Source organism: Dinoponera quadriceps, unplaced genomic scaffold (assembly GCF_001313825.1).
Source record: "Dinoponera quadriceps isolate SergipeBrazil2010 unplaced genomic scaffold, ASM131382v1 scaffold591, whole genome shotgun sequence".
Taxonomy (NCBI): Eukaryota; Metazoa; Arthropoda; class Insecta; order Hymenoptera; family Formicidae; genus Dinoponera; species Dinoponera quadriceps.
The window spans coordinates 192,453-214,669 of NW_014554680.1; the positions used below are offsets into that span (position 1 = coordinate 192,453).

The window sequence follows — 22,217 nt, forward strand, 5'->3', positions numbered from 1 at the left end:
AGCAATCCTTACACGAAAACGCGTTTCTAGGTCCATGTTATTTACAGTCGAGTTTAATGACCAAGCACAATGAACAATAATAATGTAAAGTCTCTAACGGTACTATCTTGTAAAAGAAGTGATTTAATTTCTCATCAATCTCTCGAACACGCCAATGGCAATTCGCTATTGTCGCCTTTCACCCGCACGATCTCGGGTTATTTTTAAAAGCGTCCCAAGCGTTGGAAGGACTCGATCGAACGCCATCGGAACACTCGGCAAGGAATAGCACAGGGCCCGGGGCGGGGAGAAAGGAATTCGTTACTCTCCGTTTCGAAATTCCCCGGAGAATTGGCGTGCGCGTCGAGCGAAGCGTCCGCCCGCGCTCGCTCGCGCGAGTGTCGGACGAAAAAAATCTCATTCATTTAGCACACCCGTCTTCTTAGTTACGTAAAAGACAGGAGATCGCAGTGGCGTAACCGACATTCGAACCGCGAGCACGATGCGTTTCATTGCGATTGCCACAGGTGAAACAAAGTCAGATAATAATGAGACGAAATGTTAAAAAGCCTCGACAGCGAATTGATTGAATAACATTTGAGTACCAGCGCACATTTTCATAATTTTACATCAATTATTACTAAATTATGTCAATGTAATAAAAGATTTTGTATTGTAAACGGTCCACCCAAATTTTTGTATTACTTGAACAAGGTGAATATGTTAATTTAACATATTTATGTATCTTTTTAACATATTTACCTTGTTAGCATGACACACAAAAATTTTGGTGGATTGTTTGTAACACAAAATTTTTTACTGTGAATCGTTAAGGATCATAAATTTTTGAGAAGTGGCTCTACTTGAATACGCCCACACTACTTGAATATGCAAGGTGTCACTGACACGTCAGTGCTCGGAGATTAGAAACAGTCGGATCGGCAAACTTTCGCCCGGCATATCGTCGCCAGAAAGAGCGTGTTCTCTAGCGCACGTCCACACGCGGTCTCGAATCAGTATTTCCCGACGCCGAAAGCAGCCGGGTTGTATCGCGAATGTTCAAAGCCGCGTTAGCCGGTTCCGTGCCGCACGCGAGTACGATATTGCGTTACGTACGCCGGGCGATCCTACTGCAGGAGTTCGTCTCTTTTGTGGCTGTGTACAGCAAGTCGATACGCTATTAGTAGGCTGTAAGGGATCGTGCGAGAGAAAGATAGACGGTGTAACACGGCGGAAAACAGGGAAGGAGGAAGGGGGAGGGGCGAAGAGATGCGATCACAGGGAGCGGCGAGAGAAATAGGAAAAAGCCTACGGGCGAGAAAGAGAAAAAAAGGGGAAGGGGGAGACACGGAAACAGCTTCTCGAGGCGTATGAGAGTTGATCTCAGGGCGGATTCCCACCAGAGGATCGGTCACGACTTGAAGTCGCCGTAAACGCCGTCCGCGAGAGCACTCCCGACGATTGGATAATGCGCGCGAGTTTCGCTATCGTCCTCCTTCTTCACCGTCACCTCCTCCTTAGCCCCCTCTTACTCCCAACTCCTCTCGTCTTCCTCCTCCTTCTCATCTCCCGGCGTGTTCGCGGGCGAAAGGTATCCGCGATCATTACCGATCGCCATGCTAAACGGTAATCTATGCGCCGACGAAAACGCCGTAGCATTCCAAACGGGGTAATTGGTGCGCTACGAGTCGTCGGCATCCTGAGTTGGTACGTGGTCGGGCGGGCGGGTGTGCGCGAAGGGAGGTGGTTATTGAATAATATCATCGCGCGAGATGCGGCAAATCGCATCTGGACCGTGTGTGTAAATGCGATTTATCACTTACGCTCGTGGAAGCTTGATAAGATCCGCTTAACGACCACCGAGAGCGTGAGCGGTTCGAGTCGGCGTTGAAAAATTTAATTGAAGTCTCAATGAGACTGGTAACGACTACTAAAAATTCGATGATTCGTAATAACGAGCGACAACGTCGACGCACTCGTTACGTTTAATATTGTGTTCGCTTTCGACGACTTCTATTAACGCGCCGAGAAAGCACACTTATTTATGCTGTCAGTAGCGCAAAATATAATTCATAACCGTGACACTTTCAGATAAAAATTTATGTAGCATCATTCTCTGTGTGTGTGTGTGTGTGTGTGTGTGTGACAGGAATAAAAAAAAAGATATAAACGATGTTTACAGTATGATGCAACGCACGACGGAATTCGAATTAAACAGAAAAACAAAATCGCAAAAGCAATTAAATTGCAAGCGATCGAACGAAGGACGATCTAGTCGAGAATGAGTTTCAAATCGAAATTGAATTGTACACAGAAGAAAATAGCTTTAGATCAATGATAGACATTCTCATATAAAAGCGAGAATATTATAGTATTCTTAGAAAATGTTTTAATTTTTAATTAAATGCAAATAATATTTGTATCGATACAAATTTAATCAAATCAATCGCTATCGAGGCGGCATTCGCCAATATGGACAAGGACGCGTTGCAGAGAGCGAGCCAGCACTTCAGGGCGAGGATCGAAGCAGTTGTCGAAGCAAAAGGGGGTTATATAGAGTAATTTTACTCTAAACCGATATTATTACGTCCGGTCTGCGTTGAATGTGAAACGTTACTAGCACATCTACTAGATGGCGAAATGAACGATATCTCCTCTCGATACCAAACTCGTCAAAATCCAGTCACTTATTGCGTACAGATGTAATATGGTATATACGCTCTTGTGGAACTGACTGTGTAAGAATAGCTATCGTTGATTTAACACTATTTTTTCCGTGCATACAGATTAAAACAAAGTGCAAAGATTATCGCAAGTTATTACCAATATAATCAGCGGAAGCATTAGGGAGCATACGGGCGCCGCCGAATGTGCGGCGAGTATATCGACAGTTCTCGTTTGAGGCATGTCGTCGTCGCTGACGGCGGGACGCGGGCGCGCGTAAATATGCACGAACGTAAACGCCATAAGGAAGTCATTAATCTGTTGGAATACTCGCGGTGGCTATCTTCGGCCCGTGCAAAAGGACGTTACCGAGCCGCATCTGGCTGCGTTACGGCTTCTGTGCGAGCGTGAGCGAGTCGTCCGTACTAAGACGTATATCCCGAAGGGCGACATTACGTGCGCCTCTTGTTTTGGTGAGGAATGGAGGAGAGAGAAAAAGAGAGAGATAAGATCGTATTAATCCACGAAGACCGCGGTGCATCGGGCCGAGACCTATGGGATATTAATAATGTCGCGTCACGCGCGTACGGCGCGACTGCCACGCCTAGCTATTCGATTTACTATTAAATTCGCTACAAAATGTGCTATCAATAAACTTGTCAGCGATCCATCGTTAATTCACACCGCGGATCAAAAAACCGTGAAATCTGTATTACTAATAAATTTTCCTATCGTTATCTATTTAGCTGTTAAACTTACCGACTGGATAGTCTATTAATTTTGTACATATCGGTAATTAAGTCACGGGGAGTGGGAGAGCCTGATAAAATTCTAATATGGGAATGTGCTTTTTACATGGGGAATGGACTTATCTTTGTTAGAGGGAATGGAGGATTTGAGTGGGGGGTCGCCGGTCATAGACGATTATATCAGCGTCGGAAGTAGACGTGAACGTTGAGCGTTCGAAAGGTAGACGCTCCGACGACTATCGATCGTTTCTGGACTCTCTAGTCTGTCGGTAGAGTTTTGAGGTCGACGTCCTTTGCAGTTGCACGCCAATCGATAGCGCACGCGGCCGCCTCACGGTAGTAAAACCGCCTCTCTGCCAATTAGTTTACAACGCTTGTCCATTGTAAGTGTCGTTAAACAGCTGATGATTACTCAGTCGGTGCCTTGACCGCAAAGTGCAAAGGGAATATTTGTAGGTCGGATCAAAGTTTGATAACAATCGTCACTCACCACCAATCGATACGTCGACCTCCTTTCGCGACACGCCTGTCTTTCGAGACGCATGACACTTCGGTATTAACATCCGGTAAACCACGCTCGCGCTGGCGAGAGACTAACGAGTCATGATTGGAATTACGGTACCGCGATGTCGAATCAAATCATTTTAAACCGTTAACGCTTCAGATTTACTATTTTCTGTATTTTTACGAGCGAGGCAGATACACCTTCCTGCTTGATCGCGTCATTCAATTTCGTTACTATGTTGAGCGGAAAGAACGCACAAAGATGAAATAAAAACAAAAGGGATAACGTTAAAATAAAATAATAGAGAAAAACTCCCTCTCAACCGCATGAAATATTAAAATTCAAATCAAAAAATAAAATTGAAATACAAACAGTACATACGGAAAAAGAATGTTATCACGTGCAACCGAATAGAGACAAAACGAAAATTCGGTGGCAGCTAGAGATATCAATTAAAAATTTTGAATCATTTTCGTCACTTACTGAGTAACTTTCCCATTAATTTTCGCATGTTTTTTCACGGTGTAAAGATATTCGTAGTTATATGCAAGCGATAAGATATAAAAACTTTGCAGAAAAAATTAGTACCGTGTCAATAAAGTTTCAAAATATGGTATTTCCCTTAAAACTCGGCTGAGATAACCGAGAACAATTGACTGAATAGAAAGCCCCCGCAGAAATCTTTCCATTCCTATCACCGAGTTTTCATCTGATCCCTATTCTCTTCTCAGGCCGCGGAAAATTCAGTTACACTGCCGGAATTGTTTTTTCTTCCGTGTAGGAAAACTGACGGCTATTGTGCCGCATTCGCGAACGTTCTCATAAACGCCTGCGCATGATCAACGGCTAAACTGACCGTCAATCCAAGTGTCAATTTGTCAGTCAAAGTGCCACTCGGCGCAAGGCGCACATCGGGACACACCCGCGAATTAATCGGCCGTGTTTCTCTTGAATTCTTTTCACACGTCGCGAGTCCTGCTCTTTCAAGGGGGGTTCGCGACGCCGGCGGGGCGCGGACGTATCCTGCGCGAAAGAACACGCGACCGAGCACGTCGGGAAATATCGTAACGCACTGGCACCACGCACACAACGGCGAAAGGCAGGCGAAAAGATTCGTGGAATGTGGGCGTGCAGCGCCTGCTGTGTGCACCGGCGATGTCCACGAAGCGAATCAGCCGATGTTGATATGCGCACGCGAAACTTTTCGCTCGCTTCGCCCCTTTTCCTTTATCTTGTTTCCCTTTGACGCGATAATTCTCGTCCCACTTTCGCGCGCGCTTTGACTTTGTCCCGGGCACTTCGGGGAATCGCGCCACAATTGAACGCGGCACGGCGATCTCGCAAGAAAATTACTTTGCTCGAATTCTCCTCGAAAGGAGATTTAAACACCACGAGCGAAGAATGTTGTTTCACTTGAATTTTTAGACTTGAATTCTCGAGCAGAAAAAAAAGTGTTGCATTTAAGTAAATATTTACTAAGGAGTATCGGAGTAATTACTTTACTCAAGGGGTCATTCAACAATTATGTTGGACGAAATTTGAATATTTTTTACCACTACCCTCTCCTGCCCCTTTCGTCACAAAATATTTGGACCTTCTTACAAAATATTACGTGGAATTATTCTCTCTCCCCCGCCGACACATAGAATAAGAAAAAATAGCTTATAACCATATTGCGGGTAATACTTATTAAACTGCACGCTACTATCTTTTTCTAAAATACAAATAATTTTTACGCATATAATATCAAACTGATTATTTTATAATTTTTATATTAATAAAAGTTGTGTTTTTAAAAGAATAAATATTTAAAAGTCAACATTTTGATTATTAACACAAAATCATGTCAAAACTTAAAGGTTTTCACAAAATGTAAGCAAATGTGTCACGAATGCAAACAAAGTAGATATGCATCCATAATTACAAGTTATACCGTCTATTGTGACGTTACACATGGCCTTTATCCCCCCCCCGCCATCACAGACTATCGCGTAAGCTAACAGATTCCTCTCCTTGTAGTGTGACGTAATTGTTGAATAGCTCCTTAAACCAAGTATAATAATTATTCCAATACTCCTTAGTAAATATTTACTTGAGTGTAGTAGTAAAATGTAGTACTTTTTTTCTTTCAGTGAGGGAATAATAGAATATTCGTAACCTTCTCGTTCATAAATCAATTTCGATTTCATATAAGAAAAAAAAACAGATATAATATAGACATAAATCGAAGACTGATTCAAACGGAAATAATCCGTTTCGAGTCGAGTGGAATTTTATGTGTTATTTGGACATCGGTATATTATCGCGTTATTTCACGGGAATGTCCGAAACCTCTGTTCCACTGGAATTCGATTACGCTTTCCGAACGTGCCATGGACATTTCGTTCGGATATTTTTCGAGGGATCCAAGCGAGCCCTCGAACGAGCTTCGACCTCGCGCGCGATCGATGGGAAGAGATCCGGTCGAGCGACGCTCGGTGGGGAGCGATCTACGGAGGGATCATGACGATCAGGTTCGTCCGACCGGCTCTTACGTAATACGGCCCTGAGCCATAGTCTCGCAACGGTAATGGAAGCCCGACCGTCGGGCTTCCTCCTACGACCCGACAAAACCCGTTTCTTCTTACAGTTTAACGATCGCGAATGGACGTGTCAGAATTTATGCAGTTCGAGAGACGGCGGGGTGACGGTGATGGCGAGGGAAGGTAGAAAGAAAATCGGCCAGTCGCTTGCCCTTTAGAAAAAGAGGCATTGATCGGCCTCGGTGTTAGAGGCCGAGTTTGTTTCCCAGGAACCGTTCCTTGACTCTATCGTGACGATATCGATTCCGGCGGACCATCTGATTTACGTAGCAGATTTACACGAGGAAAGAGATTGGTTGAATTAACGTGACAATAAATGAATCAAACGCGTTTTGGTCGAAGGGAACGGAATTTCTGGTTTTAATAGACGTTTAGTTCATAAGAACCACAGATTCCGTTTTTTAAATGAAAGAAGGACAGGAAGAGATGTCAAAAGCGGAAGGAAGTGAGGTGAAGTATAGGAGATGCATGAAAAGTAATGCACATAGAATAAGCAGATCAGCAAATAAGAATACAGAGAGTGACGGAGAACGGAGTGCCAAGAGTACGCGTAAAATAACGCGCGGCACAGCGTGCGAATCGATCGGCGAGACCGGCGCTCGAATTACGGTGTTCGCAACAGCGCGAGCTCCGCGCGCTCAGAGCATCGCGATAGATATCGGCAAAAGGGGCGTTTACGGGCATCTACCAGGAGCGAGGACACGGAGAACGAGAAAGAGACGGCGAGAGATGAATGGAAAGAGGATGGAAGAAGAGGGGGGAGGTGAGAGAAAGAGAGAGAGACGCGTCATAATGAGTCGCGTTTGCGGAGGCAAGCAGAGCGTGGCGGAGCGGGCCAGTGCACATCGCATTCGCGTCCGCGATCTCGCCGATCCGTCTCTCGTGCGTGTAATATATATTGTACGCAGGTGTGTGTGTGCGTGCACACCGCGAACGAAATGCGGTCGCAACGGGCGGCCGTGTGCGGCGAACATCGCGGAATCCGCGGACCGGTGGGCGAACGGGCATGTAATTCTGACTGGGATCATCGCTTTTTCGGGATAGCCGATAGGCGATCACGGAGGCCGCCGCCGCCGCCGCTTGACCTCAATACCGGTTTGACCACGGTTATTTATAGCGCGTTATTGCCGACGTTTAACCGATCATTGCCGAAAATTACCAGCGTTATTATTATTGGCCGGCTGTATCGCACGCGCAAGGGGACTACGTGCGCGCGTCTCGCAAATGGATAAATTGCCAATGGACGTTGGTGAGTGGATTTCGGTTTAATCGCGAGCGAAACAGATCGCGACTGCGCACTGAACACGCACGCGTGTCGTACGTGTGTGCGTGTCCGATTAAAATCCGAGGGAGACGGAAGGTCGATCGCGCGAGGAAGAGAGAGGATCGATCCGCGCGGGGCGCGACACTCGCGGGCTTTTGTGTGCCGCGAGTGTGCCGTGAACGAGCGAGGATCTGTTTGAACGATTCGAGAACGTCGCGATCCGCGATGCAGAGACTCGCCGAGAGCACTCGAAAGCATTATGGTGTTGCGGAGAGAAAATGGACGGGGATGAAGGGAAGGCGAATCGCTTTCTAAACACAGACAAACGACCGTATCATCCTGATTAAAGTTGAGCAATCTCGATCCCGATGCAAAAGTAAAATCCGCGGAAATCCACGGGGAGGAGCCGGCGAATAAAAAACCGCTCGAGTGTCGAACTCGCGTGTGCGAGCGAGCAGATATCGCGACGAAATGGACACATTAATTGCGCTTCTAATTGCGAGCCGTTACCTGGTGCGAGAGATGCCCGCCGCCCCACCGGTCGCATCCTTTATCTATTATCTTTCCAGTCTATTTGCCTGCGAGAGGGAAACCGCGAGTCACGGTGAAAACGCCGTAATTGCCGGCGGAGAATTTGGGTTAGACCGCTTGTCTCGCACCTGCGACGAATGCCAGAACACGATCGGGACGCAATTGACGGCAAACCGACGTGCGTCCCGTGCGAAAATAATAACGAACCGATAACCAGATCGGCGGCCGCCGCGTCGTCACGTTGACAGCTTGCGTCACGAGCGCGAACTTTCCGGAACTTTGTCCTTTTCGCCCATTCAAATATATAGATTGAAAAGAGTGTATAAAATGAAGGGGTGATCGTAAATTAAAGTTCAACTTCAAATTAAGAAGATCAACAGGCGCGAGAATACAAAAATCTATGTAAAATCTATTTGAAACGTTTCTATATTTTTAATGTTTAAGAGTGGTATGCTCATTTAAAATATCGTTTTGTACAGAGAGAAGATATTTTTTTAAAGATTTAATACACGTGCTTGTTTGACTTGGGCTTGTTCAATACAAACAACATAATTCATAATATCGAATGTCATTTTTCTGCAATGAAAATGTTATTCCATTAAAGTAAGCAATGTTGTTTCATATAGAAGAAACAGTATTACTTAGAGGGAATATTTCATTTTCAATAAAAAAATTATATTTCATTATATATTAACACGTTGACTGGCACGGAACTTTTCACGATTCTGGTCTAAGAAGCCAATTTGATTTAATCAAGTAATGAAGCGACGAGATAACTCGTAGTTGGCATCCTGGGCAAGTAAACAACCTACGAGATATCTCGTAGGCAGTCAACGTTAAATAATGTTGCATTGAAACACACAAAAGGAGTTCTTCGAAGTTTTCCAACAATGTTACTTTTTTCAAATAATTTCTTGCTTGTGACAACCATTGTGATGTTTGAGAAATGTGAAAATACGAAAGAAATACAAAAGAAGAAGAAATTATTTGAACTAAAGATATTTATTGTTGAGAAACTAGTGGCGATTTTAAGATGAGCGTTGCGCTTTCACGACGGGCAGGATTCTGCGGACATTCCGTGGACGGGCGGGAGGAGATAGAGATACTCCGAAAAATCGGAGAATCGCTTTATCGTGGCGCACACGACGCGCTCGGATTATTCTCTTCCTTTTTTTTCACCAAAGCATATCGGGGCTCGAAAAGTGGAGCATCCAGACCAGAATGCGCAACTTTTCTAACTTCCACGGATTCTGCGGAGCGTTTCCGCGACCGTAATTACGAACGGGCGCGTAACGAGGGGTCCTAATTAGCTTAATGAAATCCGTTAATGAAATACGCTCGATCCCGATGTACCGATTCGAATCTCGGCGTGTGTTGCCCCAGAATCGTGCAAAAAATGCCGACACGACCACAGGGCACCACCGTCACGTGCAACAACGCTAGGCGTATTAACCTTCTGCACCCATGCCTGCATTCAGCCGCGCCATGCATATTCAATCGGTCCTCTCAAACGTGCCTTTCGTGCACGTGGATCTTTTGCTTCGCGTCATATTTCATTTCTTGTTTCGCTTCACATTTTAATACAACATATATTACATATAAGCTCGCGTCGTTCGCAAAACACGCGTTCCAATTTGCATCGGAAATTCGAACCAAGGCTGTGGAGGGGCAAAAATTCCGGGCGCGTTGATCGAATCGCGAAAGGTTGAGTTATTATTTCGCCGATACGCGGTACGAAATGTCGATTGAATGATACGGATCGAAAATGCAGATTGAATTCGCCGTCGCGCGGCAACTGACAAAACGAAATTAAAACATGACGCTTGTCACGAGTGCCCGAATTACGACATCGAGCTGTCTCGCGGGCGAACGATAGCCAGCCGGCCGCGTAATCGTAACAAATAAGTGTTATTCAATTTTTATTCTAATTCCATTAGAACCCATTACAACGTCACGGCTGATAAATCGGAGCCGGCATAACGCAATAAATCACGTCTAGCATGTAGCAACGATCTTAATCCGTGAGCATTTGCCTGCTCCCCGTTGCGCTAAAATGATACATTGCTGCATTGTGAGAGCGCCACGCAAGAAAAAAAAGATGATATACATTGTGTATACGCATTATTACAAGGTGATCGATTTCGCTTGTTACGATCAGCGGATCGCTCGACAAATATGCCCGCGCTGAACGAAGTTGGACTATTCTCGGAGTCTGGAAATGGAAATCTCTCGTACTACTGTCTCTATTTTCAGCGTGGTTCGTATCAATAAACGATCACTTCAAAAATTGCCTTTACTGTCGTCCATGCTTTTCCGCTTTCTCATTCCATTTTAGTGAAAGACAACGCAGTGGAAAAAAGTAACGACGATATTTCAGATCTTTTTCATTTGTCATACCGAAACTATTATTAAACGAGAAAGTAGTATTATGGTCCACCATTTACATTTTATACAATACTCCTATTAAATAAATTTTAAAAAATTGGTTTTGTTTAAGAAACACAGTATTTTGTTACAAATATATATTTTTTTTCAAAATAAAAATTCTTAAACAAAACAACAATAAATATAACTGTAAATTTTTAACGTAGATCCTAACATTTTACTTGTCAGAAAATAGACACAAACCGTCAGAAGGATAATTTCTGCAACACGAACAGAGAATAAAACTTTTAAACTCAACTTGAATTATTGATTTATCGAATAACTATTTCGATATGAAAACCTTGGAAAAGGTATATAAAATTTGTTTTAGTAGTAGGTCATATTTACAAAATGCTACGCTAATGTTTAACTTCGCATAACTCGAAATGTGTATAGCAGAATAAAATGTTAAAAACAAAACGCTTAAGTGTACGTACATTCGTATAATAATACGTACAGATTTAAGAAAAACGAGGCATGTATAACGCTAAAATGTATTGAGAAATTTCCTGCGTAAAGCTCAGCTCGATTAGAGTTTAAGATCCGCGAATGATTTCATTTCCGAATGAAATCTCAGTTTTTACGTTCCGGGAGGCGTAGCTCGCGGTATTAAAACGCGTGCACGCGTGTCGTAACGTTCGCCGTGAATGCGCGCGATTTCACCGTGCGCGCGTGTCTACGAGACCACGCGCGACACGCGAGAAGATATCGCGCGCGAGCGAGGTCTTCCGTCAGTGAAAACGAAGACCGATCTCTTGAAATCCGGCTCGCGAACCAGCGTTTCCGGCGGTTGAACGTCGCGTCGTCGCCAGAGAAACTTTCTCTCATCGCGCTCGCTCGCCCGTTCATTCGCTCACGTTTACGTATGGTGATAGCGAAGCTCGCGCGTTCACCGCCAGTTTTGATCGAGATATACATTGTAACAATCGCACGCGTTACTTCAACTTCGACTTCTTGCGGCGTTTCGTACCGATTCTCGCGGATGATAACGCGGAACGCCCGACCTCTTTTCGGCGCTCGCGAAAACGCACCACGCTCGCGATAAAGTTTCGCAAAAAGATCTTACATTATGATTAGACAGAAAAGAATCGTACTTTGTGATCATTGCGATTTGCAGATGGGACCATTTTTAATCAGTACGTGAATCTTCATCTGAGGAGAACTGATGATATAATCAGGAGATGGAAAAAGAAATGCTTTAAGATGTTGATTTCTGCGCATTTAAGGTTGAAAATATTCTCTTCCTCGCTTCGATTATTATCACTTGAAATTAATATATTAATGACAAAAAAGGAATATGTTAATATAATGGATAATATAGAAATCCACATAACGGGAGATATTGTTTAAATGCGAGTAATCGCGCATGCCTGCACAATGGAGATTACTTTGTGTTACGTCGTATAATTGAGATAATTGCGCGGGAGTGCACGTTGCGTGCAATTAAAAATCGTGGCGTGCCCGTAGGAATAAGAAAACAATTAAGTCCGTGAGATGAATAGAAAAACCGCCTTAGGCCACATTCGACGACGACGGCGGGGCTTACGCAAAGCAGTTTCCCTGATATTATCATATCCTTCCTACAAGAGGAGCAACGAGACGAGAAAGTTTTCTTGACCCGCGTTAACCATCTGACGCACTGCGAAACAATTCCGAAAGTACTAATCCACGAGGATTGTGAAGCACTGTGATGTGTCGTAAGGAAAATTAAGTCCTTTTGCGCAGCAAAGAGACGTGAAAATCCGTGTGACAAATCAAACGGGAATAAACATGAAAAAGAATTAGGAATAACCAGCGCTGCCATTCAGTCATCGAAATAAAAAAGTGAAATAGTGGCTGCTTCTTGGTAGAAAAGGTAACAAAAGTAACTTCTCAGACATCAAAATAATGACCAAAGTGACATATTTTGTCAAATTCTGTGAATAACTAAGGCCATTTAAGTCGAAAAATAACAATATTATCTTCCCATGTTTACTTCTCGATAACTTAATATATAACGAGTTATTTTCATAGTACGGTTTAAAAGTTCATAACAAGGAAAGATATGCACGATGTAAATTCGCTTTTGGAGCAGTTTTATCAAATGAAATAAATAGCATATTTTATTAAAGAAAAACTGAACTTCAATCCACGGACCGGACCCAGTGAATGGGTAACAATCGGCAGCATACGAGACGGCAAAAATATACATATAATGCTTATATTTTATAAATTTAACAGTAGCTTAGGAAAAAAATGACTATAGTGACTCATATTGGACAATAGTGAATTTTTAGTGACTTGTCAAAAAAAATTACTGGATTACAGTGCTAGACAAAATGTACTTCTATACAGAGGAATAATATTATTGTACTGCGAAAAAACAATTACTCAGTTTATTTTTCTTTTTTTAAATAATGGTTATTTTGACCAAAGAATACTTTCTTGATAATAGTATTAAAATATACTCATCACAAATATTAGAAAAGCATCATTATCATTCATTAATTATCATTTATTCAAAAGAAGAATTTATTCTCTTTTCAAGAATATTATAAGTTTTATTCAAGAAAAATTAAATTCGATTAATAGAAATAAGTAAACCGAAGTTTTGGTTTTAGTATTTAAATTTAATATTTTTGAAGTACTAAACTTATTAGGGTTCAGAATATATTTTAAATAAATTTTATATTTATAATGAGCTTACATGCAGATATACAGAGTGTCCAGTAATTATCTCGAGATCTATAGTGTGCAGATAGAACGAATTAAACTGCAGAGAAAAATCATATATTATTTTACAAAATTCACAATAATTAATAAGAAATTACTTATTCTATATAAGCTGATGAGCATACGGGAAGCAATAAGTCATACTGTGTATAAAGAAGAACTTTCTTCTGAAGATCTCCTAGCAACGATGAGTGAAAGTATTAGTATCAACTGATAGTGAGAGATGTTTTTTTTTTCCGGCACGCAGTCCTGTGTCATATCCGCTCACTGCTCGTTACTCCGCCTCTAGAAATCAGTTGATGCTTATCATTGCTAGATCTTTAAAAGTAAGCCATTTTCTTTATACAACAGAATCTACCGGTCTACCGCTTTGCTCATTAGTTTGATCCGTGTGCTCATTAGTTTGATAAAATTAATTAATTAATTAATTTCTTAGCAAATTAATTAATTTCTCATTACAAATTGTAAAAATGGTACATGATTTTTCCGTTCAATTTAATTCGTTCTATCTGCACATCACAAATCCCGAGATAATTATATCGGACACCTTATATAAACTTATGTGAAATACTTGAAACAAATAATATTTATTTGAATGTATCATGTGATGTGTATTTTTCATAAAACTTATAAGTTTTATGACAAAAATTCTTCAAATATTGTTTTCAAGTAATAGCAACAACAAACACCTATTTATACCGACTTTCATGATAAGAATGACTTTTTTTAAATTTCAGTAACGGACAATTGGAGAGACGTATAATTGGGAGGACTCTGTGATAAATGATATTTCTTACGTTTCGACCATTTTTTTTCTGACATTTTTGTCATAAAACATAAGTCTTCAGCTTCATTGTGAGCTGTCACTGCTGTCCAGAAGGAGTACGTCTCCATTGAAAGATATAACTCACACAAAAGTCTCAAAAACATTTATTTTAGCAACTTTGACTGGGGGTTTTCTCAAAAACTGGACGTGACACGCCGTTTTTACCACCAGATTCGCAATCAGCGCTAAAAAATTCACCAAAAATGACTTGATAGAACTTAAGGCAAAAAAGGCTCATTTTATCGAGCAATGTTATTAACCTTTTGATGCAACGTTCTGCGAAACGTTGGTATGATAATACCATCAATATCGTGAGTTCTCGGTATTTTGGCAATTTTAATATCCCGAGCTTTCGGCATGTTAGATTCTTCGTTCTTTACCCCTACCTTCGATCCTTTGATATTACACCAAAGTGGATCGAGCGTTATTAAAGTGCTGCGCGCAATCGTAAGTGCCAGCTTTAACCGCCTGTTTATTTCGTACATCCTCGTGTTCTCCCGTATTTTTGATACTCTCATATCGTGTCTAATATCGCCGGAACCATGCATCCTCCTTCTTTCTCCCCCCTCTCTCACCGATATATTTTAACATAATTTTACATCGCGAGCCTTTGGTATCGCAGGTCCTCGCTTCCACCGTAGATCCTTATCCCCGCATGTTTCCGCACGTCTGCCTGAGAGAGCGCGAGCTCGTTCGAGCGAGGATTATCCGGAATCGCCCGGTGACTCTCCCCGACGATGGTTAAATTGTTTTACGGTCGGCCGTAAACCTTAAACAACGACGACGACGAAGAAGAAAATGAAGACGACAACAAACGTGGCGGGAGCACGTGCTTGTACACCGACGAGGAATATGAACAGTATGCGATCATTACCATCGTCGTCTTCGTCGCCGCCACCATAACCATACTACCACTACTTCGTCGCTATCGCCGCGCTATCCCTCTCTCTCTCTCTCTCTCTTTCTCTTTTCCTAGAACCACCTCTAGCAGTTAGCCTGGCAGCGTGTAAGGTTAAAGACCTTATCCGCGAACCAGTTTCGATCGGAGAAAAGCGTATACACTGGCGACTCCAAGACGAGTCTGTGTGTTGGTCTCTCTCTCTCTCTCTCTTCCTTTCTCTTTTGTACGCGCGCGCGAGAGAGTACGTGTGTGTAAGCGGTAGATCCTTGAATCGGTTCGATCGCGGTGCCCGATAACTCCCTCAGCTACGTATTCTATTTTACTCGTGCTAACGACGTCGCTGCTACGGTCAGCCGATGAATCTACTACATGGATATGTCCGCGGGCTTGCTACCGAGGGTGTGCGTGTGTACTCGTTAAGTACAGTCGCACGTTAAGTAAATCGCCGTTTTAGGCGAGTCGCACGAGGAATCTCTCTCTCTCTCTCTTTCTGACCGCGTCGATCGAGCGAATTAACGTACCGTCGTGAGGCCGTCGTCAGGCTTTGCAAAAAAAACAGTGTTACGACTCCGGAGCCAACGTTTTCGTCGTCTCGAACGTGTAGATATCGGTAGTTTCAGCGGACATCGGAAAAAATGGTCGAGGATGAAATTATTCGCGTGAGATGTTACAAAAAAACGAAATCGTCAATTATCGCGGTGCGTCAAATTAATAACGTTCGGAGATAGCGGAGAATGGAAAAAAATCTTATCCACCGAAAACGTGGGCATAAATCTCTAATTAAACGTCGCGACTTTATCTCACGAAAGCGGAGATTCCTGCGAGAGCGGCGACATTTCTTCCCGCGCGACACCGCGCGCGCGATCTATATTATAAATGCGACATAATAACGGGTTACGTTCGCAGAGAGAGAGAGAAAGAGATGCAGCTGTTGAATAGCGGGAAAAAGCCAGGCGATGAAGACGTTAATCACCCGTAATTGCGCGTCTACCGATCGTTATCGAATAAGAGACGCGCGATTACGCGACATTAAGCGTCGATGTACGGACTAGATCATTGCCACGGGTGAGTAAATAGAAATGGCCGGGCGGCGCGCCGTTCGCAGAAACGCGACTAATTACGATCGCCGGGCGATAAAGCCGGCGAAAAACGTATACTCGATCTTGCCTTCCCCCTTTTCCCATCCCGTAAATGGCGAACCGGCGAACGACAAGGACGACGTGCGTGCCTTTTTATGAGCGCGGCGCCGGGACGCACGAAAGGCGCATACGTAAAACGGGGCGACGATCATTAACGGCATTCCCAAGTGTTTATCGCCTGCCGACTTGCTCCGGAATCCAAAACGAACGAGCCGATACGAGCCCAACGACGAGCACAGCTCAGGCGCGCGCTGTGATCGTATTTACGTAAAGTTTTACGCTATCACGGATCTGGGGCACGCAACAGTTTGAAGCCAACGAAAGATAGACCCGCGATTACCAGCTCGCAATCCACCCATAAGAGAGGGAGAAAGAGGGGGGGAAGGGCGAGGGAGAAATAGATAGATGGATAAAGCGTTTATTGACCTTCTAGGACCCTTCTAGTCCTCTAAGAACGTTTAATATAGTAATGAAACAATAATGGTATGATATATTGAGTTATACCAATGAAGACATTATATGTCCAAAATATCCCCTATAGCACGTACGTTATTATTTTGACGTGTGTCAACTAAGGGTTAATAAAATATTTTCGTTCATTATATTCCTCTGCCATCATATTAATGTCAGATTAAATCACAATATCTATCGTCCCCAAGTTGAAAGTAAATACAACTTGGTGAAAAAATGAATTTTCTGATTACTCTTGACATATGGATACCCACAAATAGGTGATCACTATTAGTTGCCTACAAACTTAACCTCTACCTCTTAACCTCTACACCATGTTTATTAAAATTTCATTAATACGTAGGACACATCAAATAATAAAAAATAATTCTTTTTACCACGAACTGTATTCATCTTCACCTTGGAGACGATAAATATTATGGTTTAAACTGACATTAATATGATGACAGAGCAATATAATAAACGAAAATATTTAATTCAGTTAGTTCACTTATTAATCTTAAAAAAAGCTTAAGTATCATAATGACATATTTAGATTTATAATTAATTATGGATCGAGTTTTTCCTCATCTAATGATTATTTTTGGTGATTTTTCTAATAATCATATAATACAAAAAAAAATTATTTAATGGAAATCGAGAGGGGGCATGAAAACAGCCTTATCGACCCATCTCCTTTAGTTTAGAATATTAATTCTAAAAGAGTATACTAAGAGTATTGATTCATAAAAAATATTAATTTTTTTCTTAATATTCAATAATTTAAGCAATAATTTCAATAAGATAGAGAGAAGGGGGAGAAGGAAAGGCAATCAAATTCAGTAGAAGCGAAAGTCGACTGACGAGAGAATTCGCACGACACTACGAGAGACGATACGTAAAACCGGAGAAAATCCTTAGGTAGCCGAAGAGATCTCCTACTGCCGCAGACTACAAAGTAAATCCGTGAGATCGCAGGTACACGCCGAAACAAAAATCAACGATATCGGGGGCTCGTAGGAAAGAGTACCTTATAGCGTCGAGTATCCGTTATGCTCAAAGTCTACGGTCTCGGCGGTATTATGGTACCGAAACACCGCGAGAGAGAGTCTCGATTGCATCTCGATACCGATGCTTCGTTCCGCTTTATCGAATACCGTTTTCGTCTGGAGCACGAGAGAGCCTATCACGTTGGAAGCGGCTCCACGTGGAATATCGTACCCATCGGCGCGACGCGAGAGAGAGAGAGAGAGAGACGATGTGTGTATTGCATTCGCCGCTTCGCTCGATGTCTGACATTTTCAGGAGCGCGTTCCGCTTCTCTCCGTTGCCGGCGGGCGTTCGGGCGTTCCTCAGGGTGCGCCTGAAGCGGGTCGACGCGATATAACGACTCCTCTTCGCGTTTCCTGCCTAATGCAACGCGCAAGCGAACGAGCGAGCGTACCGCGTAATACCGTGTAATATCGGTTTGAACGCGCCTGCCTACGCCTGCCTGCCCGTAAAATGAGAGGAAGGGGAGCGGCGGAGAGAGAGAAAGAGAGAGGAAGGCGGCCGTGTGTATTCCAACGCGGCGCGTTGCGTAACTCATTGTTCAGATGCAACAACGAACGAACGCCGCGCGCCATCCGCCGAAGCCCTAAAAGAGTCGGTTACCGGCGGCTACCGCTTTCACGTTTCATCATACCTTTGCTTGCCTCGAACGTCTGTCGCGGGAGGAGCAGAAAAAGGGTATTAATCAACCACTGCGCCGCGAGGAGCGGGAATTCTCGCGCGGAAAACTCTCGCGAATCGTCGCGGATCGCTCTGTCGGCCTTTTTATCCGACTTCCAATGACGAGCCACCGACGAATAACACGGATCTCGTCGGAGTACATTCAAGTGTATTATCATATCAGTTTAAACATGATACATCCGTGCGTTATTCCGACCAGCAACGCGCACTGATACATCGGTGATCCTCCTCGACGCTGACGTTAATTATCCATTTAATTGCGCGATATATCTCGGCTCGGTGAGATAAGACGAGCGAGCGTGCGATTTTTCGCGTGTGTGTTCGGTAAAAGTATCCCACCTGACGCAACGGCACGCATCGACACGCAATCGTGCTTTGCCGCGCGAACGCAAATTCGGCGATGCCGCGACTTTCACGCGACAGTTTCTCGCATGGAAACGACGACGACGTAACGGTGCCCTGGAATTCGTGTTGACATAAAGCTCGCCGCCGGCGCGGTCAACGAATACTCACGGCGCGCTTTGGTAATAATCCCGCAGATCGTTGATTTCGTAACGATTCATTATTATCAGTCGGAGGAGCGACTCGTGTAACCTTGTAACCGTGCCCACCGTGTACGCGAACGATCACGCGCACCATTACGCGTCGCAATTATCGAGGCGCTTTGTACGCGCTTTTGTCCGCGATTCCCGACCGCGATTGCAATATTTATCCTCCGTAATCGTAATGTCGTCGCTTTACATTCCAAAGTGCGAGAGAGCGTGCGCCCATCAGTAATTACAGACTATGCGCAAATTACTAGACTAAAACTCCAACATTTTTATCTATCAATGTAAGATTGCATCATATCTTCGATTAGAATACATTTTTCGTAAAATTCTCTTATATTTCTCTCATATATTTGGAATTTACAGGTCCATTCTCTCAATGTAAATTTTAATTATGCAAAATTTACGGAATTCTTTTTTGTGAATTATTCCTATTATCAGTATTACTTGGAAATACTAGTATATATTAATGTATTGTTTCTATTTGTTTTTCTGGGAAATTGCTGTCTATATTGTGACGTCTTCAATTTTTATTGATATAAATTTAGTGTTTTTTTTCCAAATCATTTGTCGATTATAAAATTTACTTGAGCTTAATTTCTCAATAATTAAATTAATAATGTTTGTTTCTCATTAGATCAACGGAAGAGAATGCATACAAAATATTAAAATATTAAAAAAGTGTAAATAAAGATATATTTGAATAGAAAATGTAGTTAAAAATTTTTTTTAACATTAAGTTTAATTTGCATACGTCTGTATATTCGACCGCAAGCATTACAATATTTAATTTTCGCAACCGATGTGAAATATTCACGATCGCAATATTTAGCTGCATAATTGTGTGTGTGTGTGTGTGTGATATTTCCTTTGCATAAACATTTATTTGTATGTGTCAAGACAACTGCGACAAATATCAAATTCATGATATTGAGAATATCAGAATTTATTTTTAGGAAATATTTACTAGATGAAAAAATTTTTAATCATCAAACTCCTTCAATGAACAAGTATTATATAATTCTACTACTCTATTAAATTTAAAGTCATTTTACACTTACAATTAAGTAATTTATTTATAAAGTTCAAGCAAGTATTTACCACAAGTTATTAAAATATATTTAAATTGATAAAAATATTACTAGATTTAAGAGGCTAAAAACAAGTAATTACGTTTTCTTGATTGTAGTACTTTTCTCTGTGTGTTTTATACACGAGCTGAATAGTTAACATCGAGGAAGTGCTTTGCGACCGAAAACCGCCGATCGATCTATATTTTGAGTAAAAAAAATCCGCCATCAATGTGTAAATCGCGGAAAAAAATATGCCCGCGAAGACGCAGACTATATTTGATTCAAATTAGCCGAGCGTACCTCGCAAAGTTGAATCTACCTCACAAAGTGAAATTTAACTTGCAAAGTTAAATCCAACTTTGCATGCGCTTCAGGAGATGTTATGCATCGCGATGTGGCTGGAGTAAGAAGTGAACGATTCACGAGCGCGTGAGAAGGTACCGGATTCAAACACTCCAGCGAGATGAGAGAAACAAACACAGCCGACATGGATGCTTTTTTTTTTTCACAAACTTCGCGCCGCCGAGCGAAAATCTGGGAGAAAAATTCATTGTTCGTGAGGGATATCGAGAAACGAATGTCGCTCTGTGCGAACTAAACAATTACACACCGCAATTACGGCGAATCTAATTCGACTCACTTCTCGCAATTTTCGAGAAGCCACGCGAATATCCCCGTAATTCCGTTCTTCTTCAACAACAATACGGAGTAACGCAGGCGGAATACGAATCAATGGCGAGGGCGAACGGAGAATTCTTCCTCCGATCCGTATCTCAGCTCATAATCCCCGCTAGATCTTATCCCGCCGAGAAATTAAATTGACACCGAGTCTAATAACACCCGCTGCGCAAGATCTGTCTTCTATTTCTCTCGTCTTTAATGTTCGACTCGCACGTCCGCGATATTCGATACTACGCGCAATTGCTCCGTGAGCTTTTACATCACGCGTGAAACATATTCGTTGATAGAAAGGATTTATCCGAACAAATTTGGAATTTTTCCGCAAAGTGGAGAAACTTCGTGCTCCGTCGGACGACACACTTTTTGCCGAATCGAAGGTTCGCAATCAAAGGTAACATCAACGAAATCAAAACGTCAAAACGACAGCTCCCGGAGCTATTAGTGATCGGCCGTACGGAGCTTCCGCTCCGATCGATAGAAATGGAGCACCTTGTATATACGCGTCAAACACATTCCTGCGCAGGCCGGAGACCTCCAAACGTCGAGGCGACCTTCGACTCTTTTTCTACCTACGAACGCGAGTCTTCCCGAGAAGGATCAAAACAAACAATGTCGGAGTCGATCTCGAGTGCAAAGCTAAGTCAAAATTACATAGGCGAATATAATGGCGGTAAAAACGTGATATCCCTGAAGGAGTATCTCGGGAGGAAACATGGCTGTGTCTGGGAAGAACGTTATCTTCACAAAACGAGAACTTTCGGAAGTCCCCCCTCCCCCCGATTCTCGATCGATCGCTTCGAACAGATTCGCATTCGCGCCGGCGACGCTCGCGAGTAAATAAAGCGGGCGTCCGATTTAAGGTATCGGCCGTCACGAGTCGTTGCACTTTTCCATGGCCAACAGGTGGTGGCTCCGGCGAACAGGGAAACGGAGCCAAAAGGGACTCCAAAAGTACGGCATGCGCGCGCACATACACACGATAAAAGCAGACGCGCGGTACGTACCTCGAAAATTTGGAGAATCTCGGCGCAATGGATGCTCCTCGATGCTGATAGTCAATGCAAAGCTTCTCCTTCTGTCTGTATATCTTTTTCTCCTCCGGCGCGTCGTTGGGATCGGGAGAAGGTTGCACGCCTGTAGAGAACTCCCTTCGAAGGAACTCGGGGCAACAAGCACAAAACGTTACACACGCGATGTTACGTAGTTGCACCAGGACAACAGCGGGCACGCGCGAATCTTACGCACCGCGACGCACGACTGTTCCTACGGACGATCAGTTCGCAAGATGAAACCAGACGCGAGACTAACGACGCCGACACACGAGAACAATGTAACGTCCGCGATGCTACGCGACGTGTCCGAACAAGTCTGAGCGTTAGACAAGACAACGCGCGTTCCGCGCTCGCCGTACGAATGACTGCGAACCAGGCCGAGTTTGGCCGACGAACCCACCACTCC

General features: G+C 43.1%; 1 protein-coding gene across 3 annotated transcripts in view; it reads right to left on the reverse strand.

Annotated features, from left to right (window-relative positions):
* Positions 1-22,161, reverse strand: part of LOC106740802 (heat shock protein DDB_G0288861-like) — an 83,596-nt gene extending 61,435 nt beyond the window's left edge. For all 3 annotated transcript variants that reach the window (XM_014612191.1, XM_014612190.1, XM_014612188.1), the window contains exon 1: positions 21,764-22,161. The gene's annotated coding sequence lies outside the window, so the exon portion shown is untranslated. The remainder of the gene's footprint in view (positions 1-21,763) is intronic.
* Positions 22,162-22,217: the final 56 nt, after the last annotated feature.